This window comes from Triturus cristatus, chromosome 3_1 (genome assembly GCF_964204655.1).
Source record: "Triturus cristatus chromosome 3_1, aTriCri1.1, whole genome shotgun sequence".
Taxonomy (NCBI): Eukaryota; Metazoa; Chordata; class Amphibia; order Caudata; family Salamandridae; genus Triturus; species Triturus cristatus.
In genome coordinates this window covers 768,119,309-768,135,837 of record NC_140583.1, presented here as the reverse complement: position 1 = coordinate 768,135,837, position 16,529 = coordinate 768,119,309, and positions in this window count along the sequence as shown.

Sequence of the window (16,529 nt, the reverse complement as noted above, 5' to 3'; positions counted from 1 at the left end):
AAAAACCCACCTTTTTAACATCACTGCCTAATGGATGTCTCTCTAACTCCGCTTGTAATATGATCTGTCTCCCTTTTCTTTCGCGCCAGGATACTATACTTTTTAGTAACAGAGCGCGCTACAAAAGCCTCTATAATAATAATAATAATAGACCCCATCACCACAATGCTCAACATTTGCTGCAGTTTGGAACCCCACACTTAACTTTTGTTCTACACAGTGAGGGGGTGTTAGTGCACATTGACATAGTGCTATTGTGATGCTTGCCTTGTGTAGGCCACACTCAGTTTTTGGTCACACATGTGATGGTAGTTACATTGTATGTTCGAAGTCATATTCACTGTTGTGTGCATTTGTCACAGACTACACACTGTTGTCATGATGTTAGGGGGATGTACTTTGCTGACATACCTAATGTTGGTGTATGATGGATGTGTGGCGCATCACCCATCCTGTGGGTAGGGGTGGCAGGAGTGCTGGGCAACATAGTCCCTATGGGTGGGGGTGGAAGTAGTGATGGGCAACATGAAACCCTGTGGGTGGGGGTGGCAGGAGTGATGGGCTACAGGTCCCCTATGAGTGGGGGTGGCAGGAGTGATGGGCAACAGGTCCCCTATGATTGGGGGTGACAGGAGTGATGGGCAACAGGTCCCCTATGAGTGGGGGTGGCAGGAGTGATGGGCAACATAAGCCCTATGGGTGGGGGTGGCAGGAGTGATGGGCAACATAGTCCCTATGGGTGGGGGTGGCAGAAGTGATGGGCAACAGGTCACCTATGAGTGGGGGTGGCAGGAGAGATGGGCAACATAGTCCCTATGGGTGGGGGTGGCAGTGGTGATGGGCAACATGAACCCCTATGGGTGGGGGTGGCAGTAGTGATGGGCAACATAGTCCCTATGAGTGGGGGTGGCACCAATGATGGGCAACATGAACCCCTATGGGTGGGGGTGGCAGGAGTGATGGGCAACATAAGCCCTATGAGTGGGGGTGGCAGGAGTGATGGGCAACATGAACCCCTAAGGGTGGGGGTGGCAGGAGTGATGGGCAACATAAGCCCTATGAGTGGGGGTGGCAAGAGTGATGGGCAACATAGTCCCTATGGGTGGGGGTGGCAGTAGTGATGGGCAACATGAACCCCTACGGATGGGGTTGACAGTAGTGATGGGCAACATAAGCCCTATGAGTGGGGGTGGCAGGAGTGATGGGCAACATGAACCCCTATGGGTGGGGGTGGCAGGAGTGATGGGCAACAGGTCCACTATGAGTGGGGGTGGTAAGAGTGATGGGCAACATAAGCCCTATGGGTGGGGGTGGCAGTAGTGATGGGCAACATGAACCCCTATGGATGGGGTGACAGTAGTGATGGGCAACATAAGCCCTATGAGAGGGGGTGGCAGGAGTGATGGGCAACATGAACGCCTATGGGTGGGGGTGGCAGGAGTGATGGGCACCAGGTCCGCTATTAGTGGGGGTGGCAGGTGTGATGGGCCACATAAGCCCTATGGGTGGGGGTGGCAGGAATGATGGACAACATAGTCCCTATGGGTGGGGGTGGCAGGAGTGATGAGCAACAGGTCCCCTATGAGTGGGGGTGGCAGGAGTGATGGGCAACAGGTCCCCTATAAGTGGGGGTGGCAGGAGTGATGGGCAACATAGTCCCTATGGGTGGGGATGGCAGTAGTGATGGGCAACATGAACCCCTATGGGTAGGGGTGGCAGTAGTGATGGGCAGCATAAGCCCTATGAGTGGGGGTGGCAGGAGTGATGGGCAACATGAACCCCTATGGGTGGGGGTGGCAGGAGTGATGGGCAACAAGTCCCCTATGAGTGGGGGTGGCAGGAGTGATGGGCAACATAAGCCCTATGGTTGGGGGTGGCATGAGTGATGGGCAAGATAAGCCCTATGGGTGGGGGTGGCAGGAGTGATGGCAAACATAGTCCCTATAGGTGGGGGTGGCAGTAGTGATGGGCAACATTAATCCCTATGGGTGGGGGTGGCAGTAGTGATAGGCAACATAAGCCCTATGAGTGGGGGTGGCAGGAGTGAAGGGCAACATGAACCCCTATTGGTGGGGGTGGCAGGAGTGATGGGCAACAGGTCCCCTATGAGTGGGGGTGGCAGGAGTGATGGACAACATAGTCCCTATGGGTGGGGGTGGCAGTAGTGATGGGCAACATGAACCCCTATGGGTGGGGGTGGCAGTAGTGATGGGCAACATAAGCCCTATGAGTGGGGGTGGCAGGAGTGATGGGCAACATGAACCCCTATGGGTTGGGGTGGCAGGAGTGATGGGCAACAGGTCCCCTATGAGTGGGGGTGGCAGGAGTGATGGGCAACATAAGCCCTATGGGTGGGGGTGGCAGGAGTGATGGGCAACATAGTCCCAATGGGTGGGGGTGGCAGTAGTGATAGACAACATGAACCCCTATGGGTGGGGGTGGCAGGAATGATGGGCAACATAAGCCCTGTGTGTGGGGGTGGCAGGAGTGATGGGCAACATGTCCCCTATGAGTGGGGGTGGCAGGAGTGATGGGCAACATAAGCCCTATGAGTGGGGGTGGCAGTAGCGATAGCCTTTGCAACCCCTATGGTGGCCTGTTGCTAGTGGCCAGGATATGGATCCCCTGGGTGTGTGTGACATTTTGCAGGCACGTGTCATTTGTTTGTGTGGTGGGTGTCTGACTTACAGTCTGCGCCGTCCGCGTTTCTGATCTGGTCATTGATGTACAGTACTGGTATGACCTGAGCGATGGGATTCAGGATGTGTTCGTCTCGTACACGATGCTTGTTGCTCCGTCTCGTACCCGTTGCTAGCTGGTCCGTCTCGTAGCCGTTGATTGTGTTCTGGTGCGAATCGTACCTAATATGCTTCTTTTCCGGATGCCGTGACGTGCTGTACCTGGCGACCCATCCGGCGCGTATGATTTGCACATCGTACTTGTCCGGGCGAACACTGCTGTGGGAACTGCTTCCGGCCGACTCGAATCGGCGATCGGATGTACGGCTCATACGGAAAAGGAAGCTTGAATAACAGCCTACGTGTCGGTCGGATTTGTGTCAGTTATGCGCACCGTACTTCATCGCCCGGACAGACCGGCTCCGGGTACTAGTCGGTCGCAAGGTAAGGCTACGAACAGCTCTCGGAGAGCTGTCCGACCCGGATCGGAATCGACCCCTATAGAGGGAAACCAGGATCAACATATTCCCTTGAGTGGATATATGGACAATAGTTCAGCAACCATTACAGTCGACCTCATTGTTTACAATCTGTAGACTGGTATCCCCTGAAAAATAGTAGCATTGCCTCCATGTGCAACAGAAGCACATGAACATAAATGGTCTTGAATCCAGCTGTGTTTCTCTTTACAATCTAGGATATAAATCATTTTTGAATATATGTGTGCATCCTAGAGTATGATAAAATTGGGATCTGTATTTTCTAAATATTGAGTAGGGATCCACATTTTCTGAAATTGAGGAGCTCATTCACATTAATAGTTAAGAATCTCAATGCCATACTTTATCATTGAAGATTTCTCAGCCTTTGTTTCTCACCTTATTTATACACTAGGAGCTCTTTTTCACTCTTTTTCTTATAGTCTGTTCCTGCCCTTTCGCTCTCTGCCCATGCCAACTCCACCCTTCCTCCCTCCCTCCCACCCTGTGATTGTGCCAATCCTCCCTGCAAGACCCACCCTTTCTTTTCCTGTGCCTAAAACCCTAATGTTATGCAAAACCCTGCCTTCCCCAAAACATCATAATTTCCCAACCATAACAATGTCTTTGTTCTCTCTGGCCTATGACTATTCCAGGTACAATTAAATTGGCTATTAATAGGCCATGCTGCCCGAAATTCCTAATTGTAACTAACAGTCCATTATCTTCAGTTATTCAAAAACTTGTTGTTGAAACTTTCTGGCATCATCATCAATCTCCTGAAAAATGCAGCAACATCTTCAAATCTGCTGTACCATAGAGAGTCGCTTGGAATTCGGATTTCTTAATTTCTGCAATTAGATATCTCATCCCTTACTGTTTTATGATCCTATTAAAGGCCAAGTTGGGGAATACTGAAAAGGTGAGGGTAGAGGCGATGCATCTTTTTTTCTTGCACAAGCCAGAATTTCCTCTTTGATCAGGTAGTCTTGAAAATAGACAAATGAAGTTCTTAGGGTCTGTCCTCCTTGGGGGCAAAAAGGGGACCCCGATGGGCAAAAGCAATTGTCAAACTATTTAGAATCTAAGCTTTATGCTCACCTTAGACCCAATCAGGTAGAAGCTCAGTGTAGTACAGATCTCTGCTATTAGGTTGGTGCCATGGAAATTGCCAAGAGGGCCCTTAACTCCCTCTGGTATTTCCACAGTGTGGATGTTTGCACATCTGGACCAATTTTCTAAATCTTTGCACTTTATTTTTAGGACTTTAATAACCATTTTGTTTCACAGTTTTCATTTGAATCTAGACCTCAATTTTCAACATCCACTCCTCTGATTCTCTGTTGGCTTTGGATAGGTGCCCTATTTTCTCCAACAATATAACACGCTTCTCATCAAGGCTCTATAGATTCCCTTTTAAAATGATTGGGAGCTTTTGCTATCTTTGACCTTTTGTAATATACTCTTTGAGTGATTTAGCAGAAGACTCAGATTGTGGGGAGATATGGTCATCCGTTGAGGTTTCCCTTTCTGTGTTTTTTTCTTATTTCATTGGAAAAGATGCTTGGAATGTTTTCCTGACACCTGCTTTCCCTTTTCCTCACAGGATAGAGGAATTGGATTCACACCTGGACTTTTCTAATTCATTAGTACAGATAGAGTCTGTATAGTGGTATACGATACTGTATCTTGAAGCATGACACAGCACATGTGTGGTGTAATCTACGAGCTGCATGCCCATTTTCTTCTTTATCTCCTCAGTTCGATCAACTTCTTGAGATCTATTGCAAGACAGGGCATATTTTGCCTTTTGGAGAGGGTCCTGATTGTTTGCTCTTTTACACTGTTTTCCCCAACTGGCTCTGCGAGACAAAGGAGGAAGGCTCCAGTGATGTTGATGGTGTCTCTTAAAGTTTGAAGTTTTCTCTGGAATTGCATTTGGAGCATTTTGTTCTGCTCCTAGTTTGCTACCTGAGGTGCTGCCCTTCTCCAGGATGATTGCTGTTGGTAATTATGCTGTCCCTAGTAATTTCCTGACTTTTGCAAATCTTTCAGGAAGTTGGCCCATGTGCTATGAGAGTTCATTAGTTTTGTTGGTGAATTGATTGTCCTTGGAGGCTCTGGGGAGACGGCATACGTGATCTAGGATGCACTTCCCTTGCAGGAGGGGATTGTACATTAGCCATCAGATCTGAATTCAATCCAGGGGGACAGGTTTCCTCCTCTTATCCAGGTTATCATCTTTTCTTTCTCTGTGGCGTTCTGATGTTTTGGCTAAACTTCATATACTGCTGTTCGATGTCTGCATTGGGGTTCTACTCACTAGATGCATTACATTCAGAAGAGGTTTTGTCCTCTCTGCTTGTGACACTGCTGGTGGTATCAGGGCGTAATGTTCCATCAATCCCAGGAGTATTTACGTCTGAAAATGAGGCTGTACCTTCAAGAGACGTACCTGTTTCTGCTGCAGGGAGAGCTTGTGGTTGAAGCTTTTGAAAGTCATTTGGTGCAGGGATGGGAATTTCCAAATTCTTGCTTGTTACATTATCAGCTTTCAGTATCACAAGTTTCTTTGCAGTGGTTTTAGAGCCATCATCCTGAATGTCTCAGTAAGAAGGAATTGTATGTTGAAGATTAAGGCCAAACGGGTTGTTCCCCTCAGAACTTTTTGCACGGAGTCTTCTAGGTCCCTGCATGGTTTTTAGTAACAGATTCTCATCCTAGCCTTCCACCTTCATTTGGATGGGCTTGTGTCTTCCTTCAGGCCCTGCCTTCCTTAGAAGAACCATGGGGTTTCTTAACTGGACCTTTTCCCCTCAAAAGATCTTACTTTAAATTATAGATAAGTAAAAGTACAAATGTTCTAAGCCCCTTACTTTGGCTAGCTCTACATTAGATCTATGTTAGAACAAGTGGAGCGACTTACCACTGGGGTTACTCAAAGATATATTAATGCCATTAGTCTCAGAGCATTATAGGCTTGAAAGTGTAAGCCTCTGTAATCACTGTAACAGAAAATAGCCAGTATCAATTAGAAGCAGAATGCAACAGACTTTTCCACCTGTATTACGTGGCAGTCATTCCAATGGACCATAACTCTTGACAACCTTTGATTTTGCCGACCCTAGCAGCATCTCGCGAAATGGCCTCTCCTCCGCGATATGGTGAACTGTGTGTTTGACTAAGTCAGTGGTACAAGGCGAAAAGAGAGATGTCCGTTGTAATACAAAGTCCAATAGCCAAGGTATATATTCTATAGATGGTTTATTTATTCTTAGTTACAATGCAAGTTCCAGGTAAGTAGGTAGATGATAACAGATAGGATGTAGATAGTGGATGGCAACAGTTAAGTCCCAACAATATCCTCGACACCTCTGAAACTATGTCCATGTTTGGGGCCTCTCCTCTGGAAGTGTGCCACTCACTTCACACTCCTTCCGCCAGTCTCCAGCTTCTCTCAGGACAATTAACCAGGGGACCAACCTTGGCCTGAATGCCAGAATTTGGCATGGAACACTGGCCACGTTCCAGCCACACGCTGGAGTGGGCTTCCCATGGCATATTCAACAAAATGCTGCAACCAAGGTAATGTTCCGAACCGGAGCGGTCTGGTAGGTTGGAGAAAAATAACCATTTTGCCTTTAAAAGCGGATAATTCTGTTCATTTTGAGATCCCGGGGGTTCTGATGAACACAATCTACAGGAAGCGAGGCAGAGTGCTACTCACCATCCATGCTCCTGGCAGCCTTCTTACGATATTCATAAATGTAGAGTCCTCTGATATTTCTCCAGACCGAGTGTGCACTACATAAACACCAGAATAAATAAACAACATTGATGCTCAGGCAGCAGTGAACTATCTTAAGCCTTTGCTGCTTCTTACTTTTTAACAACGTATTTTTATGGTTTGGTAAAATGATATAAATATCCAAAATTATATCTAAAATGTGCCCTCATTATTAGTGGGCAACTAAATTGCAGCACCTGTGCAAACATCTGTTTGTGTAGGGGTTGTAACTACATATTTTTGGCAGTTTTACTGACCCCTAGAGGTACATTTCGGTAGGTAACGAATGCTCAATAAACCACAGGATATGTGGGTTTTGGTGCAGATCCACCAAAATTCGAATCGTATTCTCAATTTGAAAGGGGCATTGTCGTGAGAGGAGTTTTTATCGGCCCCAATACATGCTTATCTCTGCAGTATCTGCATTTTTTATGCCCATAAATAACAATCGATCACAAGACCCCTCACAATGAGGGACATAAGCTCTAAAATATTTACAATTACATAGCTATATCGAAAGTACAAGTTTGTCTGTGGACTTTAATAAATAGGCAAAATCCTGCGCGCCACCTGACCTTCCCAGGAGCAGCGGTGTGACAAATGATCGGAGGGGAGCAGTTGGCAATCCGCCCAGAGGCGTAGCTAGAGCTTTTGACGCCCGGGGCTATCCCTCAGATTGCCGCCCATGGCAGGTAGCGGGGGGGAGTGAGGGTGCTGGGGAAAAACGACGGCGAGCATTTGAAAGAGGTCCGAGAGACACGTAGTATCGCTGCTAGTAGTTACCTCGATCATGCAAGTTACATGCACATACAGGACACGGTCCAAGGCTACACAATAGGTAGAAAGGCACATCTTTTATACCTTTCACCAGCTCCCTCTGTGTTTTTCACTTTTCAAACAAAGCAGGGGATGCAGTTGGCACTTAGAGCCACATTATGCCAAGACCCCTCACTATTATCTCTTCCTTTCAAGCATCCTCAAGCTCTCTTCCTCTTTTCCATCCTAGTGACTCTTGTTGGACGGACTTAACTCATTTAGGACACCAAGGTAAATATACGTCATGAGAGAGGATGCAATTCAGAGAACACAGACACTTGCCTGAAGTGGCTAACCAATTGCATTTACTGTTGCATTGTACCAGAAATTATATTGACCAATGAAGGCACCCAAGGTATTCCTGTTGATCAGGTATGGTTAGTTCATAAGAGTAAATAATTGTGCATGATAAAACATAATTTTTCCGAATCTAAAGTCTGTCTTCTTAGCTGTAAAATGCTTTCAAATTCAAATATAGGTCTGAATGATGCACATAAAGAACAGCACAGCAATGATTTACATACATAAGCACAAGAGGTATAGTATCTTATCAAGAGTATCACAGGGCCATAGAACAGATATGGCTATAGGCATACCACTGACTAGGTATGGTATACAAAGTGTAAGGACAGATGCTTTAAGCAGCCATGTAGGCAAATCTCACATACAGTAGTTTAATCACAGTATTGTGAAAAAAGCATTTTATAGCAAGCAGAACTGCAGACGTAGATCTGTTTGTGTCACAAGAAAATGCAAAAGGCATAGGATTCGTCCCCAGTTGTCCACACGTGCAGTCTCCGGGACAGGCACTGTCACTTCACTGTTATGGGACATTGTCATTCACTTTTCCAATTCCACAAATTCTTCTAGTAATCAGCATATGCAGGGGGTTGCACATGACAATGATACTCGTTGCTCCACAGTGGGCACAACAGCCTTTGTGTTCACACCTCGTGATCATTTCCAAAAAGTAAATACTCAACTTGTGAGAGTTTCCACAAGTACTCATAGTGGAACAGGGCAATGTTCATCGCCTGAATCCAAGGGGCCCGATTCACAGAACTAACTTAAGACAAAATCCTAAACTTACTACCATTTTCGTATTCACAGAAGGCACTTACTCATTTTGGTATTCACAGAAGACACTTACTCACTTCGGTATTCACAGAAGTTAGGAGTCCTAACTTTAGGACTCCTAAATGCCTTCTGTGAACACCGAAAGTCTTAAAATTAGGATTTTTCTCAGTTTAGGAGTCCTAAAGCTAGGACTCCTAACTTTACTACTACTAAACTGAGAAAAATCCTAATTTTAAGGCTTTCGGTATTCACAGAAGGCATTTAGGAGTCCTAAAGTTAGGAGTCCTAATTTTACTACTACTAAATTGAGAAAAATCCAAATTTTAAGACTTTTGGTATTCACAGAAGGCATTTAGGAGTCCTAAAGTTAGGAGTCCTAACTATACTACTAATAAACTGAGAAAAATCCTAATTTTAAGGCTTTCGGTATTCACAGAAGGCATTTAGGAGTCCTAAAGTTAGGACTCTTAACTTCTGTGAATACCGAAATGAGTAAGTGCCTCCTGTGAATACCAAAATGGTAGTAAGTTTAGGATTTTGTCTTAAGTTAGTTGTGTGAATCGGGCCCTTGGAGTTTACACCTGGAAGCCTGACTCCTGACGTTACATAGTCCCAGCATCTCCGTATAAAGGAGGCGTGTAGTACATCAAGACCAATGTGTGATGCTGCTAAGTGGACTCATGTTTAAAGTGGTGTCTATATAATAATATGCCGGAAGACAACACAGTGGAGTGTCAGTATACCAAATATAATGCTTTCACTAAAGATGTGCATCTCACAGCATCACACGAGGTTCAACAAAAGCTGATGTTTTCTGTATCTGTCCTAAAGTGATTTTGAGAAGGGGTGAAGAGAGTGTGTGCCTTACATACAATACCCACACCAACTCGGAGCTTAAAGGAAGTGAAGGTAAAGAAGCTACCCCTGAACAAGTCCATAAATCAAATCTAAAACACTTCCCTGCATTTCTAAAGCGTTATTACAGCACTAGATAGAGATGGTGAAATGCAGCTATTAACAAACAGGGCGAGAGCTTTAGAATGCATAAGGACAAAGTGGTCACGAGAACTAATCCAAGATGTATTCCGTAGGTAGAATCAAACTTACATGTCCATTAAAATATACATAAACCCTCTTTCTTCTGGCATACAATTATTACTGAAAGGGCGGGCGTTCCATATATTGGATGTCAGAAGAGTCACGAGCCCCATACGAGACACAAAACCAATGCATAAACCTACACTGTACATAACAATCCATAAAATTGACTCATCTTTCATTGCCCCTGCACCACAAGTACCAGCCTCACTAGTAATAAACAGTACTGTATCAAGATGATTATAAAAACTATGCAGTTAAGCCACACAATGGGACAATCATTAGAAGGCCAAAAGATCACATAACAAGAAAAAAAGGCAATAGTAGCATACTTTGGTGACGTTTCAATCAATGACATTTATGTAGCGGCCAAATGGTTGTCAGTGCACAGATTTGCTCAACATTATTGCTTGATCTTTATTATAAGGCACCATTCGCTCTCCACTCATCCCCCGGGCGGGCAAAACTCTGCTGTGTAATCGCTGCATAATTTGAATCTACAATATGTTTATGATGCAAAAGAAACTCGTTTTTGCAGCATTAAATTGTTGGCGAGTCACATTTGACCCTCTCATCTCCTGATGAAGGAGAGTAGTTAGTGCACAAGAAAAATAATTTATAAACAATGCACAAGATACTCACGGCCACCTAGAGTCCTTCGTTGTGTGTTATTTTACCCGAAATCAGGACACAGACACCGTGGGTAACGTATGTGAATCCTCACTGACGAAATCACTCTAATTCGCGTGAATGCGAAAAGTGATACACGTTTGAGCGTAGGGCCAATAACACAAGCATCTGGTACTAAGACTCAACCAAACTGGATGGAATCGTCCGATAAAATAACTTGTTCGATTTACATTCCTTACAGAAATATGAGAAAAGATTTAAACAAGAAGACGTAAAAATCCAAACAGTATTCCTAAGGATCTACACCTACCTGAATATGTGTTGTTCAAAAAAGCGAGATAGTGGAATTTTAATACACCTGATAAGAATTAAGGCCCTGCACCTTACGGCCAAGCAGGCGTCTCTCTGTAGAACAGGCCGCCTTGCTCTTGTCTTGTATACAGTAGCTGGTCTGTCCCAAACTTCCAGAAATTGTTCACGAGAGTGGAGCACGTGACGCATCACTGGGGCTGGCCAAAAATGGTGCACAGGGCCGTCATTGGTGGCGCTTTCGCGCGCTACAAGATTGACAGCCCTGGGAAGCCAAGGGTTGTGTCGTATATCAATTTCTGAGGACAGGAGCCAGGTCGGCCCCGTCTCTCTGCCTGTCTGCAGCACCCCATCCAGGGAGGGCTGCTGTCACTAGCTGACACCTGTCCAAACCGAGGCCTTGGCTGTGTCCAGGAGGATGTCCGACATATCCGCTTCCAAAGAGTAAAACCTGGCCTGCGTTTAGGGAGGAGGGAGTCAAGGCGCTCCCTCTTCTAATGGAGGCTGGGGTCAAGTGCCAAAGTTAAAATAAGGGTTATTAGTCTCTTGCGCAACAGGGAGCCCCGAGAGAAACAGGAACACGTATGGCATTGTGTTTCACCCCTGAAGAGACAGGTCGGGCTGGACAAAAAGGAAATCTCGGCCTAGCGGCATTTCATTTTCAATACTACATGATGGGGTTTTTATTTATTTATTTACACAGTTTTATCAAGCTCACGTGTCACCTTGGGTCACTTCAGGGCGCTAGGATTGTGAATTGAAGACAGTCCAGTGCTGTGCTGTCAAAGAGGGCTTACGTTTAAACAGGATATGAGTTATTTCCTTTCAGTATTCTGCCCTTTGATGGCCTTGGCTTGGCGAGGTGATTAGTTGTAGCCCATCTGAACAGCCCCGTTTCAGGCTTTTTCTGCAACACAGATGATTTTGTTATGTCATACCCGATAGGCACGTTTTTAGGACCTCCTACATTTTATTGCACGAGAGTGTGTCTCTCTGGCGTGTCTAAGCGGATATGGACTCTGCTGCCGTTTGCCAGCGCTGTCCGCACATTGTGCTCATCTTTAGGGTTTGCGGGGTCAGCCATGCTGGGACCCACAAAAATCAGCATTTGCAAGCAGGTGCGCGCTTGCACTTAACACAGTCATAACTGCACGTCATGTGTGCAGTTGCTCCGTGCCGTGCTCAGTGACAGCCGCACGTGTGGGGGTGGTGAGTGTACTACTGTACATCACTCTCACTTTCAGGGCGGAGGCGGCGCGGCACTGGTCGCCCTTGGAGGCGGCCTTTATCATTTATTTGGGGACACTGACACTACTGTCAGTGATTGACAGTGGTCAGTGAGTGTCCCCAAATAAATGATAAAGGCTGCCGCCAGGGGCCACCACTGCCTCGCGACCGCCGCCCCCAAACTAGTGCCGCCTGGGGCGGACCACCCCCCACCGCCCCCCCCTAGCTACGCCACTGAATCCGCCGTTAATACTGACCCAACGTTGATAGACCGTAGCGGGCGCAGACCCCCACCGCACCACTTGGACAGTGAATACTCTCCTGAGACTCAATGCACCATGGGAGGAAGGGGGCAGAGATCGGTACAGAGCAACCGGATAGATAAATACGCCGTTACTATAGAGCAACAAGACGCATCAAGTATGACTCAGGACTCAGCTAATGGCCAACAAGCGGAGAAAAAAAGAGAGATCCCCCTGCAAGACATGATGACCACCCTTCAGCAAATGCAAACCTCCACAGGAACAATTTCATGCGACATAACACTACTCAGAGCGGATGTTTCCAAGATGAGCACAAGAATGACGGAGGTCGAAAACACCACAGCAGCCCTCTCCTCGGACACTGCGACGCTGCAACGGCAAGTACGTCACTTAGAGCAAGTGACCAAGCAGATGGCTGAGAAACTGGATGACCAGGAAGGGCGCTCTAGATCTTTTCGTGGAAGATCTGATCCAAACGCAGCTACAACCTCGCGGACTCTCGAAATTCTTCTCGGTGGAAAGAGCTCACCGAGTACCAGGCGGCCGGCCCAAGCCAGGAGCCCCTCCGCGACCTATTCTGGCAAGGATTTTTAACTTCAGACACCGGGAAGCGATTCTGCAGGCGGCTCGAGTTGCACCCCCCTTACGAATAGATAACAGCGATATAACATTATACCCGGACTACACTGTGGCGGTCACTAAGCAGCGGCAGACCTTTTTGGACGTCAAACGAGAGCTACGAAACAGGGGACTAAAATATGCAATGCTTTTCCCAGCGAAGCTACGAGTCGAAGCCGAGGGTAAAAGCTGGTTCTTCGCGACACCAGAAGAGGTCCAAGACTGGTTTGAAGGGTGGCGCCCGGCTAAAAGAAGTAACAGACAAAGGGCAAAACAGAGACAGCAACTCTCACAACTGGCCCAATCCAAAGAGACAGGAATCTCGACAGAAGTAAACGCCGACGCAGGGGTCGGAAGAGACACAGAATGACCTTTTCAACGACAAGCCCCGGGCCATGAGATCGTCAAGAGGTGGCATTGCCATGCGAAGGAATAACTCACCGACATGCCAAGGAAAGGACGACCTGTAGGCAAGCTGATGGAGTGATATATGGCCCTACAGACTGAATGACAAACACATTGATGGCCGCTTGATTCTATGTCTGAAAACTGCGACTTGGACCACAAGACTGCAAGGTGCGGATCATACACTATAGACTACAAGGACATGATCGGGAGTGTGCGGGGGACACGGAGTGACTCTCCCCCCTTATGCAAGTACATAGTTATGGGACTAAAGCACTCTGCTGATTTGGGGAGGCAGGTAGTTCTAAATCCGCTAGGCCGGGAGGCAAGGAGGAGGGTGGCGGGATGGGGTCAGTTAATTATGTTCTTTTTAGTTGTGATGGTAGTCTTTATGGTAGGTGCTACAGCAGGGGTTAACACAGGTGACAACGCAGGAGACAAGTTCCAATCAGCCCAAGATCGGCTGACCATTATTGATTAATATGACAAGTACGAACCTAGAAGACAGTGACGCCGGTCTCCAGACGCAGCCCTCCCAGGGACTTGGCCCACCACTGAAAGTGATTTCATGGAATATCAATGGCTTGGGGGACAAAATAAAATGAGGTTTAGTACTACACTACCTTAGGCGCAAAAACCCTGCGGTGGCACTCTTCCAGGAGTCTCACCTACAGGGAACGACTGTAAAGGCTCTGGACAGATGGGGGTTCAAAATGATAGTCCAATCCGACTTTACCTCTGGATCCAAAGGGGTTGGGATCCAAATAAATAGGCGTTTCCCCTTGGTAGTCACAGGGACATACAAGGATGATCAGGGAAGATTTGCGGAAATCAAATGCCAATGGGACGGTAGAACATATAACATAGTCTCAGTATATATTCTACCGGCGCTGCACCAGACTGTCTTTCCAGAGTTAGGGAAATTCCTACTCGCACTCCCCGGTGGAGAACTGATTATGGGGGGAGACTTCAATACCACCATGAATGCATCCATAGACCGACAAACCCCTAGAGACCCTAGTGGACCCAACCACAAATTAGTAGAATTTGCAGACACACTTGGCCTATTAGATGTCTGGAGGACCAGGTACCTGACAGGACGGCAATACACATTCCACTCTGGGGTATATAATAATCTCTCTAAAATTTTAAATAGGCAAAATCACAGTTTTTACAGGTAAAACGTTTGCAATCGTTCAATAAAATACTGCTCCTGACATTATGACCATTTCCTTGAGTTTGGCAATTGGGATGGTGTGATTCATAGAGAAGAGAAACACACTCAGGAACGTGTGACCTGATGTACAAAACATTGATTCCAAAACACTAGTTGCAAACTGATAGCAGTGTTATTCTAACCAGTGTAGAATTTTGTAAATCGACTGTTATGATGTGACTTGCCAGCCAGCTTGGTGATTGTTGCCATGATGCTCAGATGTGAGAATTTCAGAAACGGAATAAACATATATCACTTCAATGGGTAATGACTGGAGATTTGTTTACTTCCAAACAGCTACACAGATGAAGCTCCCAAGCCCGCTTACCAGCAGCTGTCGACACAGTTCCTCAGCTGATCACAGGATTCCATTACCAGAACTCTCACACCTGAGCACCATGACAATATTCACCAAGCAGGCTGGCAAGTCACATCATAACACCGACCTATGAACTCATAGGTTGGTTCACAAAATGTCTGTTAGGAGTGGGTCACAATCTGACCTAGCTCATGAATATTAATGAGGTAGGTTTAAAATTGAGATTTATTCCGAAAGGATGCCATCACAGTGATGATGTCTGCTGAGGTCAGTAGACCACCGTGTCTGTTATTACATTTAATGTGTGTGATTGCATTTAAATAAACCACACTAAATGCAGCAAATTTTCCTTAAACAAACCAGGCCTGCGTTTAAGTGAAAAATAAAAGTACTTTTTTGAAAAAGTCTGAAAGATTGCCGTGGCCCCTGGACACACTGCCTACTCTGCAACAGACATTCTAATCCACAGAAAGGAGTTTGATGGGCACCCCTTCCCTTTTACGAATGACTTACAGTTAACTGACCCAACTCGAGAGTAGGTACATTTTCAATCATTTGTGACTGGATTTCGGTCGTAAAACATTCATACACCTCCTAAAGAATCGCTGTTTGGAAGGGACACCTACAACATGCCCTTCCAAATAGCGACTCCTTATGGAATCGCAAACTAATTTTAGGAATCAGTTTAATCATTTACAGACTCTTAAAATTGGGTTTTTACTTACAAAATGTTTCTCATGATCACAAACAGTCGGAATCACTGTTTGCGATTGTAAAAACTTTTCGTGCATCAGCTTCTAAGTGCCCTACGCCACCTTCATCACCTCGCCTGTTAGAATTGCCATCCATCTTGATAGTATCTATCTGATTGTAGGTGAGGGAGGTAAAAGAGAACTTTTGCCTCTGGTTTGCGGTAGGAGTTGGTTTGGCATATCATGCATATTTATTTGATGGAATTGTGATGGTTGTAAATTTGAGTGGGTGCGTTTTTTCCATTCCAGTAACTGTTAAAGATGCACAATTTTTTTAGAATACGAGTTATGCTTTTCTCAGCCGACTTTCTATGTTTTCCTCATTTGTGTTGTCATTGTATTTTGCCTTTTGAAGTCAAGCAGGACCGAGGTGCATAGTGCAAGATTTGTAGAAGAGTTTGGCGGTGGTGAAGCTGTTAAGTGCCAAGATATACACAGCCGAATGTAGCAAAGCATGAGTCTGCATTGGATCAGAAACAATGGCAGTGAAAGGAGAGTCTGAGCTAAGCGCAACTCTATTAACAGAAAAAAATATTTGCAGGTCAGCCTGCCTTTGTGGTGCATTGACCGACCAACGTCTTCAGTTTACACCCCATATTTCACTCTTCTGTCATTTTTCCAGAAACCATCTGTTTCCTTTCAGTCTTCCAACGTTCTCTTTTGATTTTGGCGTCCACCCTGCCTGCGTTCTTTATTTAATGGCGTTTTATTCTTATTCAGCCTCTAGCTTCCGACTCCCTTTGGTAGGTAGTACTGTAGCCACATTTTATATTCTTGCCTTTTCAAAATGCACTGTATCACCACTCAAAAAATTATGAAAACAGTAAAAAAAAAAAAATTAAATTTCATTCACTC